Source organism: Bos taurus, chromosome 5, assembly GCF_002263795.3.
Source record: "Bos taurus isolate L1 Dominette 01449 registration number 42190680 breed Hereford chromosome 5, ARS-UCD2.0, whole genome shotgun sequence".
NCBI lineage: Eukaryota > Metazoa > Chordata > Mammalia > Artiodactyla > Bovidae > Bos > Bos taurus.
This window is the reverse complement of record NC_037332.1, coordinates 74,939,889-74,958,018: the sequence shown is the minus strand read 5'-3', so window position 1 is coordinate 74,958,018 and position 18,130 is coordinate 74,939,889. Positions and strand designations below refer to the sequence as shown.

The 18,130-nt window shown below is 47.3% G+C and overlaps 1 non-coding gene across 1 annotated transcript; it reads left to right on the top strand.

Annotated features, from left to right (window-relative positions):
* Window positions 1-15,379: 15,379 nt before the first annotated feature.
* TRNAE-UUC (transfer RNA glutamic acid (anticodon UUC)) lies at window positions 15,380-15,451 on the top strand. Its single transcript has one exon. It is a non-coding gene; the product is annotated as a tRNA-Glu (tRNA).
* The last annotated feature ends 2,679 nt before the right edge of the window (window positions 15,452-18,130 follow it).

Sequence of the window (18,130 nt, the reverse complement as noted above, 5' to 3'; positions counted from 1 at the left end):
AAAAGGGAAACATAAATTCTGTCATTTTCATAGTCAAAGTCAACACTTCAGTTGCTATAGAGAAGAAAAATTGCTCTCATACTGTCTGGAAAAGAGAGAAAACACACATGAGACAATAAGCAACAACTCTAGGTTAAAAGCACAGAAGGTCAAAAGATGCTCCACACAGAAACTGAGATGAAAGTCTTCCAATCCTTGCATCTCAGAGCATGCACCCCTTGGAAGGCAGCAGAAGGGCAGGAAGGAGAGCATGGTGAGTAGAGTTCAGTTAAGTCACTCAGTAATGTCTGACTCTTTGTGACCCCATGGACTGCAGCACACCAGGCCTCCTGTCCATCAGCAACTCCCGGAGCTTGCTCAGACCCATGTCCATCAAGTTGGTGATGCCATCAAACCATCTCATCCTCTGTCTCCCCCTTTTCCTTCTGCCTTCAATCTTTCCCAGCACCAGGGTCTCTTCCAATGAGTCAGTTCTTCGCATCAGGTGACCATAGTATTGGAGCTTCAGCTTCAGCATCAGTCCTTCCAGTGAATATTCAGGACTGATTCCCTTTAGGATTGACTGATTTGATCTCCTTTAGAAATGCCTATACTTGAAGCCGAGCTCCATCCTTCACCAGCTGTGTGATGTGAACAAGAGACAGCCTCCCAGGACTTTCCTAGAGGTCCAGTGGTTAAGAAGCCACCTTGCACAGCCTGGATGGGAGGGCAGTTTGGGGGAGAATGGATACATGTATATGTATGGTTGAGTCCCTTCACTGTTCACCTGAAACCATCACAACATTATTAATCCACTATGTTGCTGTTGTTCATTGGCTAAGTTGTGTCCAACTCTTTGCAACCCCATGACTGCAGCACACCAGGCTTCCCTGTCCTTCACCATCTCCCAAAGTTTGCTCAAACTCATGTCCATTGAATCAGTGATGTCATCCAACCATCTCAACCTCTGTCACTCCCTTTTCCTCCTGCCTTCAATCTTTCCCAGCATCAGGGTCTTTCCAATGAGTTGGCTCTTTGCATCAGGTGGCCAAGGTATTGGAGCTTCAGCTTCAGCATCAGTTCTTCCAATGAATATTCAGGATTGATTTCCTTTAGGATTGACTGATTTGATCTTGCAGTCCAAGGGACTCTCAAGAGTCTTCTCCAGCACCACAATTCGAAAGCATCAGTTCTTCAGTGCTCAGCCCAATGCAAAGTAAAAAGTTTAAAAACAAACAAACAAAAAGAATCCACCTTGCAGTGTAGGGAACTCGCGTTTGATCCCTGGTTGGGGAACTAAGATCTCACATTCACAGAGCCCACGTGTCACAACTGGAGAGGCCATGTGCTGCAAGAAAGAGCCCACATGCCACTACAACACAGGCAATTGTTTTTAATTAATAATAACAAGCCTTCATTTCCTCATCTGCAAAATGAGTTCAATAATCTCTACATAATAGTGACTAGAACGCTCTGAGAAGACACTGAATGTGAAAGCTCCTAGCACAGGGTTGAGACAGCTGGTACTCAGCGAAGAAGAAAAATCATCATAGCCAGAGTCTGTGGAGCTTTCCCTTGGTGCCAGGCATTCACTGAAGTATTTTCCGTGCTAATGATAAGAGCTTCATGATGAGATGGATCCTATTATTATCTCCATTTTACAAACGAGGACGATGAAGCTCAGAGAGACTAAGGTGTGTGCCCAAGGTCACACAGTGGGAATAGGTAGAGCCCAGACCATAAGCCCAGCAGTCTGTTGGCTCCAGAGCTTCCATGTTCACCATTTACTTTTCCAGCTGCGATCACCTTGCCCTCTTCTCCTTACCTCCATCCCCCAACACACACTCACTCACTCACTACTGGAGTGCTCAGGGCTGAATGGAAGCCCCTCCCTCCATGATAATCCCTGCCCCACTGGCTCACCTCCCTCTCACTTCCTGCCCACACTCTGCCTCTCCCCTTGCCTTAGTGCTGGTCTGTGGAGCTTGTGAAAACCAGACTAAACTTTCTACCACAGACCAGCCCTTTAGCGTCAACTGCTTCTGCTCAGGGGACTGGCAAAGGGTTAACGGAAGTGAGACTCAAAACTGGCCATGAAGGGTGAAGACTCTTGCCTGGGCTCCTTGACAACAGAGACATGACTCACATTTCACTTGCTTGGCACATGGCGAAACCTAGGAATCTTATAAATCGAATAAAGGCAGAATGAATTGAACTGAGTCGAGCTGAACTGGACTGAAGTGAATTGCAAAGGTGAGTGGATGGAGGGTGGGTGGTAGCTAGAAGGATGGATAGATAGATAGATTAATGGATAGGTGGACAGATGGATGATTGAATGGGTTGATAGATGGAGAGTTGTTTCAAGAAATGGAAAAATTGTCAGATTTTTAGATACTAAAATGATAGATAGATAGATGAATGGATGGGTGGGTGAAAGAAAATTCAGTGACCATAGCTGGTAGGGACAGCTGGTAACTGAGGTAGGAATGCCCCAGGAATGTCTTGGAAACACTGAATGAATCTTTGTGACTGGGGCAGAGGGATCATGCCAGGGAGAAACAGAAGAAGAACACACACCCACATTGCCCTCCTCCAGGACGAGAAGGAGGCACCTGGGAGGTGGCTGTGCGAGCTGTGTGCTCCGCGGCGGCAGGACAGTGAGGAGTTAACAGCAGGACGGCTCCCCGGCCAGCTGCGGCCAGGGTGACACTGACAGATTACAGCGTGTCCTCCGCACCAACACTGCAGCGTCCTCCCCCCGCCCCAACAGCCTAGCTCCAGTGGATCAATACCAAAAGGCACACGCTGGAAATCCACAGCCAGCTCCCTACAAGGCCTAGACACTCTAAAGGACTGAACCGCAGAGTCGAAGGGACCTTCGAGACTGGCTCATTCCCTGGACTGGGCCAGGGGTGCTGTCCCATTCACCTGGGGACTCCCCATCCCATCATAGGGCCAGACAAGCTCAGCCCTCTCCAAAAGTTTGCTGAGTGGATGAGCCAGCCTCCTGGCCAGTGCAGGAGCCCTCACAGGATCCTTTCTGTGACCCACGGCCTCTCAGCTTCTATTTGCTTACCTCCAGCAACAGGAGGTTCACCATCTCCCCCAAGCAACGAGAGCCTTCTGTGTGGGTCAAATTTGACAATGAATCATCTTCCCCATCTTGAGTTAACCTTCCCTCCTCTTTATTTGTCCCTGAACTGCTATTTCCTACCTCTTCTTCCTCCCTAGTTTCCTCTCTTCCCCTCTCCCAAACCATCCACTTCCTGGGGTGCTGAAGCCACATGATTAAAGAGGGAGGAAAAAAGGAATCTACACGCACCGAGCACCTGCTGTAGGTGAGAGATGTCAGAACCTACACGTGTCGTCTCTCATAATCCCTGTGGATGCCGTGCCAGGTAAGTGCTCTTATCCCCATGTCACAGACAAGGACCCTGAGGTTCAAAGAGGTTAAGTAACACACCCAGAGTCACCCAGACACCTGGCAGCAGAGCTGCGGCCTGAATCCAGGTCCGTGGGCTTCCGCTGTGTACTGCAGCAGCCCAGGGGCACACAGTGTGAACGTTTCCCACATCTCGTTCTCGGCCTCAGTTGAGTCTGGAAAGGATTGAACTGGTCCTCTAAACTACTCTCCCTGCACGAGGGAAGGAGAGGGACTCGTCCAGAGTCATAAGAGCTAAGGGGCTCTGCCCAGATCAAGGACTCTCCCCGAGATCATCACTTCCCTCTATCTGGCCACCACCCAGGACCAAAACCTCCAAACAGCCCTTCTCAAAGAGGGAACCAGGCTCCTTGGAGAAAAGGCTGATGCCAGGACTGGGGAAGGGACAGCACAAGATGAGTCTGGAACATCTTGTTCTAACAGAAAGCCAGGAAGTTACCAGAGATTCCAAGCGCTGGGTCACAAGGCTCCATGCCCGACTAGATGGGGCTCCCAAACAGGAGAGGTGACGATCAAACAGGATTAGTGTCCACATGTGCTACATGTTATTAACATATTACATGCATATTCGTATAACATGTAACATTCTCTCTATATGCTGGCTTCCTACCCTACCCTATCCCCTGCTCTGGGCATGGGGGACACTCATTCAGGTGCAGCCTGGAAACCTCCAGAAAAGGGTCCTGAGCCTCCAGCACATCCCAGCCTGAAAGTAAAAGTGAAGGTTGCTCAGTCGTGTCCAACTCTTTGGGACCCCATGGACTTCCATGGAATTCTCCAGGCCAGAATACTGGAGTGGGTAGCCTTTCCCTTCTCCAGGGGATCTTCCCAACCCAGGGATCGAACCCAGGTCTCGCACACTGCAGGTGGATTCTTTACCAGCTGAGCCACAAGGGAAGCCCAAGAATACTGGAGAGGTAGCCTATCCCTTCTCCAGTGGATCTTCCTGACCCAGGAATCGAGCCAGGGTCTCCCACATTGCAGGCAGATTCTTTACCAACTGAGCTATGAGGGAAGCCCCATCCCAGGCTGAGCTTCTCCCAAACCTTTCCATTCCCCATCCCTGACCCCGCCTTTCCCTCCATGGTGGAGAACAGCGGGGGCAACAAACTTCTGTGAAGTGCTGACTGGCACTGACTCCTGGGGAGAGAAAGGATTTGCCCAGAGTCCCCTGTGGGCCACTCAGGCCAGGCCTCCCAGGCTCCAGAGCCCAGGGCCTCCCAGGCAGCCCATTGCCAGCGTCTCAACTCTGGTGTGTGACTTGATGGGCTGGAACTGTTCAGGAGTCCACCCGAGGCCTCACATGGGGACCGTCCTGGCCCCAGGGCCACCTCTGTCCCTCTCAGTGCACATCCAGCCCTTGTGACCACCCCTCCACAGCCTCTCTTCCCCTCCTTGACCCCTATTCAGTCTCTCTTCAGCCCCAGCGGGTTCTCCCTCCCTCATCTCCGTGCCATCACCACATCCTCCCCTCAATTCCAGCCCTGCACCATCACACACACACACACTGCCATCCCTGCCCGCCCTCCTGCCCCCTGCTCAAACTATAATTATTGGGAATGCTCTTCAAGCTCAGATGAAAAAGGATTCAATCCCCTGCAGGCTATTCCCAAGCCCACGCTGGTGATTCACCTGCACTTGTCTTTTCTTACCTTTCATGCTTGAGTCTGGATAGAACATCTCTAGAAGAAAACATCAGAAACTAGTAAGAGTGGTCATCTCTGGGGAGGGAGAACCGGAAGCAAGGATTTAAGTGAGACCAACTTCACTGAGCATCTTTTGAGTTTTGAACCATATGCATAAACCATATAACACGAATGAATTAACTTTAGTAAAGGTAACCATTCAAAGGCCAAAAAGACAAACCATGACTCCACCATGACTAGCCCCCTGACCTTGGACAACTGTACTTAAGCACTCCAAGCCTCGGTTTACTCACCTATTAAATGGGAGAGATGATAATATCTGTCTTGCAAGGTAGGTGATAAACCAGTGCTCAGGAAGCACCTAGTACCATGCACAGCAAGCAGGCAGGACTCAGGAAACATGAGTGAAGGTCTTCTTTTTGTCCACCTTCTCCATGAAACTCTTTATTTTTTTTGACTGTGTCACAGGACCCTCAGGATCCTCGTTTACCAACCAGGAATCAAACCAAGGCCCCCAGCTGGATCGCCAGGGAATTCCCTGAAACTCTGAGCTCCTCAAAGTTGGGAACCACAATGCTGCATTTTGGATCCCAGAGTTCAGCACAGCTCTTGGCATGATGGTTAAAAGCCTTGAAATGTTCCCTGACAGCGACGAGACACAGTTCACTGTCCTCAGGATGGGTTTCATGGTCTCTCTCTGGGCGCACCTCTTACCCATCCTCAAATGCAGTGGTCGATGTAAAATAGATACCTAGAGGGAGCCTGCTGTACAGCACAGGGAGCTCAGCTCAGCTCTGTGATGACCTAGAGGCATGAGATGAGGGGGGTGGAAGGGAGGTTCAAGAGGGAGGGGATCTATGTATACAAATAGCTGATTCACATTATACAGCAGAAGCCAGCACAATATTGTAAAGCAACTATACTCCAATTTTTAGAAATAGATCAAAAATAATAATTAAAATGATAAGTTAAAAAATGCTCACTGGTCTTTGACAGTTCTTGCTCCCATGCGCTATCACCCCTGATTCTTGCCTTCCCTCCACCTCCGCACTCCCTCTGCCTGATAATCTACAGACTCATCTCATCCTTCCAGATCCTGCAAAAGAATCCCCGCTCTATGTAGCTTGTCCCCCTGCCCCTGGTGGACTCAGTCACCACCCCCCACCCATGGCACTTGGACCTCTGAGCAGCACCTATCAATCTGTATTGTTCATTTTCTACCCTCTGTCTAGGCTGCTGCCCTTAAAGTTCCAAGAGGACAGGGGCCGTGTTTTTCTTTTTAAATGTATGATAAATTTTCTGTATCCCTAATGTTTAGCAGGATCTTAGGAAATGTTTGTTGAATGGATAAATGAATGAATGAATGAATGAGCCATTCCTGTCCCCTCGGCCACCTGGCAGCTTCAGGGACCCAATTATGGTGAGTCACTCACATCCTGCCCATGGCTCGTGGTGGATGCAGTGACCTCTCTTTGCAGTCTCTTCTACCAGCTCCAGCCTAGAGGCTGCATCTCTCAGCCTGAGAGCATCCAGAGAGCCTTCCGGGCCTGGCCTGGGAGCTGCAGTTGGCCGGCTGTTCGGCACTGCAGCTTCAAGGAGGCTGAGTGGCCTGCAGGAGCCCCCTGCCTCTCCTCTCCCTGCCCCAGAGGTGTGCTGAAGCCCTTGACCAGGCAAAGTCCTAGGAGAGGGGAAAGAAAGGCAGATAAGATAGTCCCTGCCCTCCCAGACAAATGATGGCAAGGAAGAGAAGAATGCCTGGTCCACCCCATTCAACCTGCCACCTATGATTCATCAAGTGCCTGCCACGTGCTACCCTGTGCCTTTATGCCAGCCCTGCCACCTCTCTGTGCCTCAGTTTCCTCCCCAAACTGAGGGGTGGAGAGGCCACCTCATCCAATACAACAGGATTATTCGGCAAATGCAACGTATGTCAACTGCTCGGTGAACTCTGAAAATCTGTACTCATGCTCAGTCGTTCATCTGTGTCTGATTCTTTGCAACTCCGTGGATTATGGCCTGCCAGGTTCCTCTGTTCCTGGCATTTCCCAGAGAAGAATACTGGAGTAGGTTGCCATTTCTTCCTTCAGAGGATCTTCCCAGCCCAGGGAGCGAACCGGCGTCTCCAGTACCAAACTGAAGCTCTCTCCTTAGCAGCCACAGTGACTTGCACACAGTAGGTGTTTAATTAATAGCTGATGCATTGAGATGCAATCCAAGAGCTGGGCAGGACTTTTCATGCCTTGGGGAGGAGCGCCATCCTGTGGCCAGAATTCAGAACACATGGACTTCCTGGTGGTCCGCGGGGATCAGGCTGAAACGGGACCCCTGGAGGTTCAGTTAGGACAAACACAAGGAAAAGTCAGTCTGACGCCACCGAACAAAGAGAAATTTCTTCATCCCCGGAAGTGGTATAGGCTCAGAGTACAATAAACAGGGGCGACGAGAGTCTGAAGCAACACTGGACTATTTCTCTATGAAGAGGTCGTTGGGACAAGCCTAGTCACATTTGCAGGCGGGCTGGCCTGGCCCAGTGAACACTAACCATCTTCCATCTGAGAAGACTTGAACTTGGCTCTGCCACTCACAAGCTGTGTGACCTTCAGCAGATTTCTGCCGTCTCTGGGTTCCAGTTTTCTCATCTGTACAGTGAGATCATAATCCTTGCGCAGGCCAGCTCAAAGAGTTCTTGGGAAGGTCAGATGGGATAAGAAAGAAAAGCACAACTAGTTCATAAGTGGTAAAATCCTATACAAGTATGATAGATGGTTATGACTATTTCTAATGATTTAACAACTGGCAGTTTATTGAACTTCTCACTGTGCTTAACCCTTTACCATACAATCTCATTTAACTTCCACATAACTCTATAAAATAGCTACTTCTAAGAATCCCATTTGGGGATGCAACTAGAGATGGTCATACTAAGTGAAGTGACTCAGAAAGAGAAAGACAATACCATATGATATCACTTACATGTGGAATCCAAGACATTAAAATGACACAGATGAACCTATCTATGAAGCAGCAGCAGCAGCAGACTCCCCAACGTAGAGAACAGACGAGTGGTTGCCAAGGAGGAGGGGGCTGGAGGAGGGACGGAGTTGGAGGCCGGGATTAGCAGATGCCAGCTTTTATATATGGAATGGATAGACAATAAGGCCCTACTTGTCTTTCTTGTATAGAGAACTATATTCAATGTCTTATGATATTTTTAAAAGAATGTATATGTATATATTTGTGTGTCTATAACTGAATCACTTTGCTGTACAGCAGTAATTAACACACTATATCAACCATACTTCAATGAAAATAAATAAAAAGAATCCCATTTTGCAGGTGAGAACACTGAGGTTTGGGAAAGCTTGCAATTTTGCCAAAAGACACACTCAACTAGTATGGAGAAAAGCCAAGATTTGAACTCAGCACAAGGTGACCCCCAAATCGAGGTCATTAGTGCTGTTCTCTCCTAATAGTTTCAGCCACTGACCAGCAATTTCAAGGTTCCCCCAGCTGGCAGTCTTAAAGAAAATTAAGGAATTATTGACATTTCTCCTCTTTTCCCCACAAAATTCTGCTTCATTCCCATCTCTAGCTCAGTACCTCCTTAGACTTTGGCAGCTCCTGGAAGAGGGGAGCCCTGGAGCTCTGCACCCAGAGTCCTGCTCACATTCAAGGTCCGAGAATTCCAAAAGACTCCCATCCTAGGTCTACAGCTGGAAGAAGGCCATGCATGCTGCCACAAGGAACTGGACAAGGCAGATAGGGGATGGGTCCCCTTCAAGGTCTCTGCCGAACAGATGGTGGCAGACCTGTAGGGGGGATGGTGGCTAATTTGCAATAATCGTGATGACCCTCACATGTCAAGAGTCCTCTTGACTTTACAACTGTCTCCCTATTCAGTTTCTCATTATTTGGCCCTCAGGATGCTCCTTTGAGGTCAGAATCCTTAGCCCTTTTTACAGATGAAGAAACCGAGGTTTAAGGAGATGAAACAACTTAGTCAAGGTCATATTGCAAGTAAGTGGCAGAGATAGGCCTTCAGTTCAAGACGTCAGAGTACAAATTCACCTGACTGTCAAGGCCCACAACTATTTTTGGTTGGCAGTCCTGATTCTAGCCCTAGTTGTGCCATCTGCTGGCTGAATGACCTCAAACAGGCCACTTAGCTTTGGTGGCTTTATGTCAGAGATCCCTGCCGGCTCTGCCTGTGTCTGCCTATGCCTGTCCTTGAACCATAAAGATGAGGGTGTTCGGCAGCTTCCGCAGCTTTCAGAGAAAAGCAGCTGTGACTTTGCCTCCCCTGGGAAACTCTTCCTGACTGCCCAAGGCTGAGTTATTGCTCATCCTATTCCCACAACACTCACAGCTTTGCACTGTAATTTATCTGCAAATTCCCATGGGGGGCAGGCAACAAACACACATGAACAGGAAGTAGGTCAGATATGATGCAATGGAGAATAGTAAGGAGTGTGGCAAAGCAGAGAATCCCTGGTCTGGGGGCAGCCCCTACTCAGCACCAGCTTCTTAGCTGAAATCTGCTTTATAAATGTTGGTTCAAAACCCATTTTGTTAAGCATTTCATAGGCAATGTAGCCCCTGAAGCAGTCCCACTTACTTCCTCACTAGACTTTGGGCCACTTGAGAGGAAGGCTAGGTCACTGAACTCTGAGTGACCAGCTCAGGACCTGGATCGCTACCAGTGACAAGCTATTGCTTTTGAAATGTTGAAAGTACTTGCCCAGTCAAACCCCTGCTGGTTTCTGGTGACTATGCCAGTCCAGCCAACATAGATTAAGTGTTTACTGCATGCTGGGCACTGTTTAAGCACTTTCCATGTTATCTGACTTAATTCTCATGACCTACTTACTATGATTCTGTCCTTTCTACAGATGAGGACGCTGAGGCTCAGATAATCCCATGACTTGCCCAAGGTCATGTGGCTAGCAATAACCTAGGATTCAAATTCAGGCAGTCTATCTCCACCAATGCCTGTGTTGCTGTGATACCATCTTGCCCCATGAGACCCCCCACCTTCATTAAATATATCTTGCAGTTACATAGCCCTGATAATGCTCTCTGGGAAGCTGCCAGGCATGGTTTCCAGTTTTAAGGACAGTGGGAACCACAACAAGTGGCACAGAAAACAATGCAAGCACTGCAGAAACCAAACCTTAGCTTCGCAGAGAGATGCTATCCAACACTACACAGGTAGATCAAGCCAGAACTGGTGTTTATCTCTTTTCCCAGAACACCAAATCCCAGTTCCCAACAAGGGAAAATGTATAGGGCAGAGAGGAGCCAGGAGAAGCCTGGTTCTTGATCATCTCATTGAAACAGTCAAGCACTCTCTCAAGTAGCTAAATGGTTCCAAAGGAAATGGGAGTCTATTTTGTCTCCCGTCACCAGGGCTGCAAATCCTGATATATCTCAGGCCACAGCAGAGAAGTGGATGGCTCAGCACTTGGAGATATGCCCGCACTGGCAGGAAGTGGGGTGGGCGAGTCAACAGGCACCTCTCTATTCTGAGAACTGATCCTGTGATGGGTGAGTGTACATCCAGCTGAGATTTTTAAAAAATAAATAAATTTGAATGCCAGCCAACAGAACCTATAGCGAACCTCCCTTTCTTCCGGTGGACCTGAAACATCCTTTGGGATGTTTTAATCCTTCCAGGTTTTCTATTTTTAAAATTTTGCTGGGGCGACAAGGCTCTTAGGAGGCTGAGGTGGGCTGGTGATTCAAAGGCTTCCCTTCCCCCCAGCACACCCCTACAGGATGATAAAAATGCTGCAATTTCACGGAATCTGCCTTGGGTACCACTTCCCCCACCCTCAGTCTTTCTCATCTGTAAATTGGGGGTAGTGCCTTCTGTATCTCTGAGACCAAAAAGTGTGGTACAAGTTCATAGTTCCTGACCTGAAACACCTGGGGCTCAATGTGCTTGTTAACAGAATTCTGTGGACTTCAGAAAGGTTTATATGGTGAGACTACCATATGTTACACAATATGCCCAGCAAGTTCTGGGGCAGAATCCCATAAACCCTTCATAAACTCATTATTCCTATACAGCAAAATGTTTACATATTCATACTAAGTGGGATATGAATGCCTATAAATAACTTCACGTCCAGGGACTTCCCTGGTGGTCCAGTGGTTAAAACGTCACCTTCCAATGCAGGGGATGTGGGTTTTATCCTTGGTCCAGGAGCTGAGATCCCATATGCCTGGAGGCCAAAAAACCAAAACATAAAAAACAGAAACAATATTGCAACAGATTCAATAAAAGACTTTTTAAATGGTCCACATCAAAAACAAAAACTCTTTGAAAAGTAAATAACAACATATCCAATTCGTATCAGGTTTGCCATCAGATGCTATCCTCAACTTCATGAGAAAGCTTGTGGTTTTCAGAGCTTATCTGGACCTGGGAACTGTATGAGATGCCAGCCTGGTTTCAGGCAATCCTGAGTGCATTCCAATTGCACCTTTACCAGCTGGCTGACCTTGGGCAAGACATTCCTCTTGACTATATTTCTGTTTTCCCATGTGTAAAACGGGATGGTAATTCCTGTGTTGGTTCCTGGAAGGCACACAAGGTTGCTGCACTGGAATGGGGCTGGCCACACTGGCAGGTCCCCAAAGGAGGCCTTGGTGAGCCCATCACAGTTCAGGGTAAGTGTGCTAACAAAGCAGGGCTGATGCATAAACAGATGATCTGTCTATTTAATAGAAAGCACAAGAAATACAGCCGCCGGCAGGACCCGGTGCTTTTGTTGGCCTGACCAGCACTTACTTTCCTGCAGTAAAAGCTCTGTGAGGATTTACGATCATGATGGGAGAGAGTCAGAACAAGAGACAGCGTTTTTCTGAAGAAGCATCTATCAGCAGAGGCAACTTGAGGGGGCATTCTGGCCCAGGAAATGGGGGTAACAATTTAGCCCCCTGGACAGCACCAGCTCTGGCTCCTAGACCCTTCCCCTTCTACATCTCCATTCCCTGTGATCAGTTTCCCATGATAAACCATGGCCACATTCCAGGCCTCCCCTCAGCCAGACTTGTTCAGACACTGTCTGGAATTTGATGTGTCCCCAACTCATCAGCCACATGTTTGCAGACAACCAACTAGTGACTCTTAGAAAAGGTCAGCTGACATCTGCGGCAGATTTTCTGCTCCCATGATGATCACAATAGCATCTCCACATGCTTTTCTAGAATCTTGTGCCTTGACTCTGGACAGGCTTGGGACTCACTGGGAACAAAGGGAGGGATGGAACTGGTGCTACGTAACTTCTGAGGCTTCCGAAGTTACTTACGTAACTTAGGGGCTTCCCTAGTAGCTCAGAGGGTAAAGCATCTGCCTACAATGCAGGAGACCTGGGTTCAATCCCTGGGTCAGAAAGGATCATCTGGAGAAGGAAACGGTAACCCACTCCAATATTCTTGCCTGGAGAATTTCTCCTCCTGAGGATCCGGAGGGCTACAGTCCATGAGGTTGCAGAATCGGACACAACTGAGCAAACATACACACACACACACACACACACACACACACACACAACTTCTGAGGCTGGATCATAGAAGGCCATGCAGCTCCCAGCTTATTAGTCAGAATGCGTGCTCTGGCAGTCTTAAGCCCCCTGTGACTAGTCTGACTGGCCTGAAGCCACCATGTCCTGAGGAAACCCAAACTCTCCATGTGAACTCACCACACAGAGAGACCCTGAGACTAAATGGAGAGAAAGAAAAAGAGAATTGTCTAGCCAGCTCCCCGCACCTCTAACCACCTGTCTGAGACACCCAAGACCAGAACCACCCAGCCAAGCCCTTCCTCAACTCCTGACCCACAGAAGCGAATAGAGAATATAAAAGGATTGTTGCCATAAACCACCAAATTTTGGATAGATGTGTTCCACAGCAGCAGGTAACCAGAACAGAGGCCAATTTTATTTCCCTTTCCCCTACGGTGATCCTACCTTCTAATTTGCAAGGAACAGTTCCAGTTTACGGCTTTTGCCTGGCATAAGTATTGATGACAACCCCTTTCTCTCCCCAAAGGGCCCTAAGTTAGATGGTAAATGATATGGTCACCCACATTTGGCCAAGTTCTCAGAGTATACTACAGAGGCTCCTTTCACCCAATAAACATACAACCCCAATGAAAGCAGGGTATCTACTCCACAAACACAGCTTTAAGACAAGCCCAGGGTTCCCCCTCCTTTCCACCATATTGCTGTCTCTATTACCTTCCCATGGATAAATCCTGGAACTGCTGCTGATATCCAGGACAGGAAGTGTCTGAATCAATCAGAGAGACCAGAGGCAAGAGACATGGGAGGAAGGAGAAAAAGAAAACCCAAACCTCAGGGAAGGCTTTCTGCACCATCCTGTAAAGGATGGAAGGGTTTTCTTTTAATCAATTTTTTAACTAAAGGAAATTGCTTTACAGAATTTTGATGGTTTCTGCCAAACATCAACATGAATCAGCCGGAGATGTACATATGTCCACTCCCTCTTGAACCTCCCTCCCGGGATGGGAGTTCATAAGGACACAAAATTGCTCTCAAATCTTGGGGCAGTCATTTGCTCACGGAGCCAAACACCCAATTGCCCAGAGCCTGTTTCTCCCCACCTGCATGAATGTCTCAAAGAACACTTAGAAAGCATAAGAGATGATTGTTTTAAACACTAGCACATTGCCTGGCATATAATAAGTACTCAATAAATGCTAGTTCCCTTTTTAAAACATTGGAGGTTCCTATTAGACAAGGCATTTGTCTTATCTGAAAGGGACAGGACAGAACAGCACAAAAGGCCAAGGAGAAAAGAGTAATAATGGTGCCTCCTGCTTCTAGACATGACATCAGGGTATGAATATGGAGAGGCCAGCAGGCCTACTATGGATCTCCACTTTTTAGTTTACAAAATACTTTTGCAGTCACTCACTCATCTAGAAGAGACGTTCTTTGAAGAATCTTACAATGGATTGTTATAAATACAGGGTCCTGCTGCAAAGTGGTGGCTCTTACAATGCAAGCTGAATAAATGATCTCATACTAATTTTGATCTTTTTATACACTGATTAGTCAACAAGTGCTTACTGGTCACCTGCTGTATGTCAGACACTGTTCTAGCAACTGAGAACACAGGCCCTTCCCTCACCCCCTCAGGTGCTCCACACATGAGTCCATATTGACCCACAGCTGGCCTGGTCCCAGCATCCTTGTGTCTGCTCAAGAGTTATCTCCCCAGTGAGATCATCTCTGATCATCACTTCTAAAACGGCTGCATCTTCCTCCGTCCCTCCTCACCTCTTCCTCTGCTTCATTTCTTCATAATTCTCATCATGTGCTGAAATATTTTTGCTTCCTTGTCTAAGCTCTGTCTCTGCTTCTAGAGTGTCAGCTCTGGGAAGCAGAGGCTTTGCTGTCCTACCTAGAACAGTGACTGGTGATCCATATTTGGGGAATTGTTGAATGAGTGGATAGGGGTTTTGTGAAAATTAAATGAGAAAATGAATTCAGCACATTACCCCAAGCACATAAATAAGGATTCAATTAATGTCAGTGTACTGAATATCAATAGTAAGTTGTAATATGTGCTACACTATAAGGGGAGATCTAACTTTTGCTGGATTGCTTGGATCATGTCTTTTGTTTTCCTCTTCTTTTTTTTTTTCCTGTGGGCCCACAGGCCATCTGCTGCAATCTCGCTTTTGTGTCAGAGTTTAATCATCTTTTCCATTTTGGCCGTGATGTCCCTGCACACCCCAGATGGAGAAGAATTTGGAGAGTCTGTCTTATTCTCAATACTGGGTCCCTGGGCTTAGGTGGGAGATCCTATCTAAATTCCTCCCCCAATGGACACCTTTGCTGCCTCTTTCTGCCTACCCAACTCTTGAGTCTCCACAGGCAGTAGGGATGACCCTCCTTTACATTAAATCAGGTCATGACCTCCCTCCTTCCCTCCCCATTTTAAAATCCCTCAGTAGCTTACTTTTATCCTGAGGATAAAATCCCATACTCTGTTCCATGGCCTGCACATTTCTAAATGGAAACTTCCTTTTTCTGGGTCACACCCAGGCTTCTTCCTGCTTGAGACCTTGCTGCCTGCTGTTCTCTGGTGCCGGGAATACATCTCCCCTACATCTTCACTGCCTGTGTCCACAACCAACCACCCCTCTGGGTAGCCTTGCCCTGTCCTCATTCACTCTCTCGCTTGCCACGTGCCTGGTACTATTCCAAGCACTTAAATTAACTCATTTAATTCTTTCCACAGCCCTGTGGCATTAAAAAAAAAAAAGCATGATTGGGGCTCCCTGGTGGTCCAGTGGTTAAGACTCAGCACTTTCACTGCTGGGGCCCAGGTTCGATCCCTGGTCAAGGAACTATCCTGCAAGTCATGCAGCATGATTGAAAAAAAAAAAAAAAACAGCATGTGAGCAAGAGCAGCTACTGCTGCTGCTACTGCTAAGTCACATCAGTCGTGTCCGACTCTGTGCAACCACATAGACAGCAGCCCACCAGGCTCCCCCATCCCTGGGATTCTCCAAGCAAGAACACTGGAGTCGGTTGCTATTTCCTTCTCCAATGCATGCAAGTGAAAAGTGAAAGAGAAGTCGCTCAGTTGTGTCCGACTCTTAGCGACCCCATGGACTATAGCCTACCAGGCTCCTCCATCCAAGGGATTTTCCAGGCAAGAGTACTGGAGTGGGTCGCCAGTGCCTTCTCTGGAGCTAGAGAAGAGTGAATATAAAATGGCAGGATATAAAGATGATAGAAAGCTAGGACCAGATAGGTCATAGGAAGACTTTCATATTTTATTCCAAGTATATAATGGGAAGCTACTAGAAGGTTGTGAATAGATTGCTTTGATCACCACACAAAGAAAGAACCCTAGAGGAACACAAGTGGACGCTGGGGGCCCAAGCATGAGGCTGAAGATGGTGAGGGCAAGTGGTGGCATTTACCATGGTTCATTTTTTGTTTCATTTCTGGCCATGCTGTGAGGTTGCAGGATCTTAGTTCTCTGACCAGGGATCAAACCCACGCCCCCTGCAATAGAAGTGCAGAGTCCTAACCACAGGGCTACCTGCAGATTCCCTCAAAATGTATTCTAAAAGAATAAAGAGGACTTGCTGAAGGATTGAATGCGGTGGGAAAAGGAACTACCAATGATGACTACAAGGTTTTTCAATAAGCATCATCCACTGGGTACCGTGAACAAAAATTAGGGAAACTGGATGATGAGTGGATTAGAAGAGAATTTATAGAAACAGATGCTGCTGTTAACATTTTCATTTTATACATGAATAAGGTTTCAAAGAGATCAATTAACAAGCCCGAGTTTGTCCAACTGGTAAGTGGAATTCCTATTTTCACATACATATATTTTACCCTCACAGCACCTCCTTTTCTCATCTTCAATTTACAAATAAAGAAACTGAGGCCCAGAGATGTGAAAGCTACACTGCTAAAGTGGCAGAGCCAAGAATAAATATCAGCTCTAACAGCAAGTACATTTTCCAATAAAGGAGACAGGCCAGGAGACTGAAAAGGAAGCCTAGGAGACCAGGTAGTAAAGAATCTTGAGGTTTGAACACAAATCTCGTGCTCAGATTCTTTCAAATGTTTTGAAATTCCCCAATACGTGAACCGTGAACTTCCAGATGTTCAAGCTGGTTTTAGAAAAGGCAGAAGAACCAGAGATCAAATTGCCAACATTTGCTGGATCATAGAAAAAGCAAGAGTTCCAGAAAAATATCTATTTCTGCTTTATTGACTACGCCAAAGCCTTTGACTGTGTGGATCACAAGAAACTGTGGAAAATTCTGAAAGAGATGGGAATACCAGACCACCTGATCTGCCTCTTGAGAAACCTATATGCAGGTCAGGAAGCAACAGTTAGAACTGGACATGGAACAACAGACTGGTTCCAAATAGGAAAAGGAGGACGTCAAGGCTGTATATTGTCACCCTGCTTATTTAACTTCTATGCAGAGTACATCATGAGAAACGCTGGGCTGTAAGAAGCACAAACTGGAATCAAGATTGCCACGAGAAATATCAATAACCTCAGATATGCAGATGGCACCACCCTTATGGCAGAAAGTGAAGAGGAACTAAAAAGCCTCTTGATGAAAGTGAAAGTGGAGAGTGAAAAAGTTGGCTTAAAGCTCAACATTCAGAAAATGAAGATCATGGTATCTGGTCCCATCACTTCATGGCAAATAGATGGGCAAACAGTGGAAACAGTGTCAGACTTTATTTGGGGGGGAGGGGGGCTCCAAAATCACTGCAGATGGTGATTGCAGCCATGAAATTAAAAGACGCTTACTCCTTGGAAGTAAAGTTATGACCAACCTAGACAGCATATTCAAAAGCAGAGACATTACTTTGCCAACAAACGTCCGTCTAGTCAAGGCTATGGTTTTTCCTGTGGTCATGTATGGATGTGAGAGTTGGACTCTGAAGAAAGCTGAGTGCCGAAGAATTGATGCTTGTGAACTGTGGTGTTGGAGAAAACTCTTGAGAATCCCTTGGATTGCAAGGAGATCCAACTAGTCCATTCTAAAGGAGATCAGTCCTGGGTGTTCTTTGGAAGGAATGATGCTAAAGCTGAAACTCCAGTACTTTGGCCACCTCATGTGAAGAGTTGACTCATTGGAAAAAACTCTGATCCTGGGAGGGATTGGGGGCAGGAGGAGAAGGGGACGACAGAGGATGAGATGGCTGGATGGCATCACCGACTAGACGGACATGAGTTTGAGTGAACTCCGGGAGTTGGTGATGGACAGGGAGGCCTGGCGTGCTGCAGGACAAACTCCGTAGGCTGTTTCCAAAAAGACAGCACCGTTGCCATCGTAGGAAGGTGGTTCCTGAGTCGCCACTTCAGAATCACAACCAATTAAAATGCAGGTTTCTGGGCTCCAGCTAAGCCACGCTGGTATAACAGTCTATGGAAGAGGACCCGGAATCTTCATTTTTCAAATTAGCACTCCAGGAATCTTTGTCAAACAAGAAAGTCTGAGAACTGCGGAGCTATGGTTTGAACACTGGCAGCGACC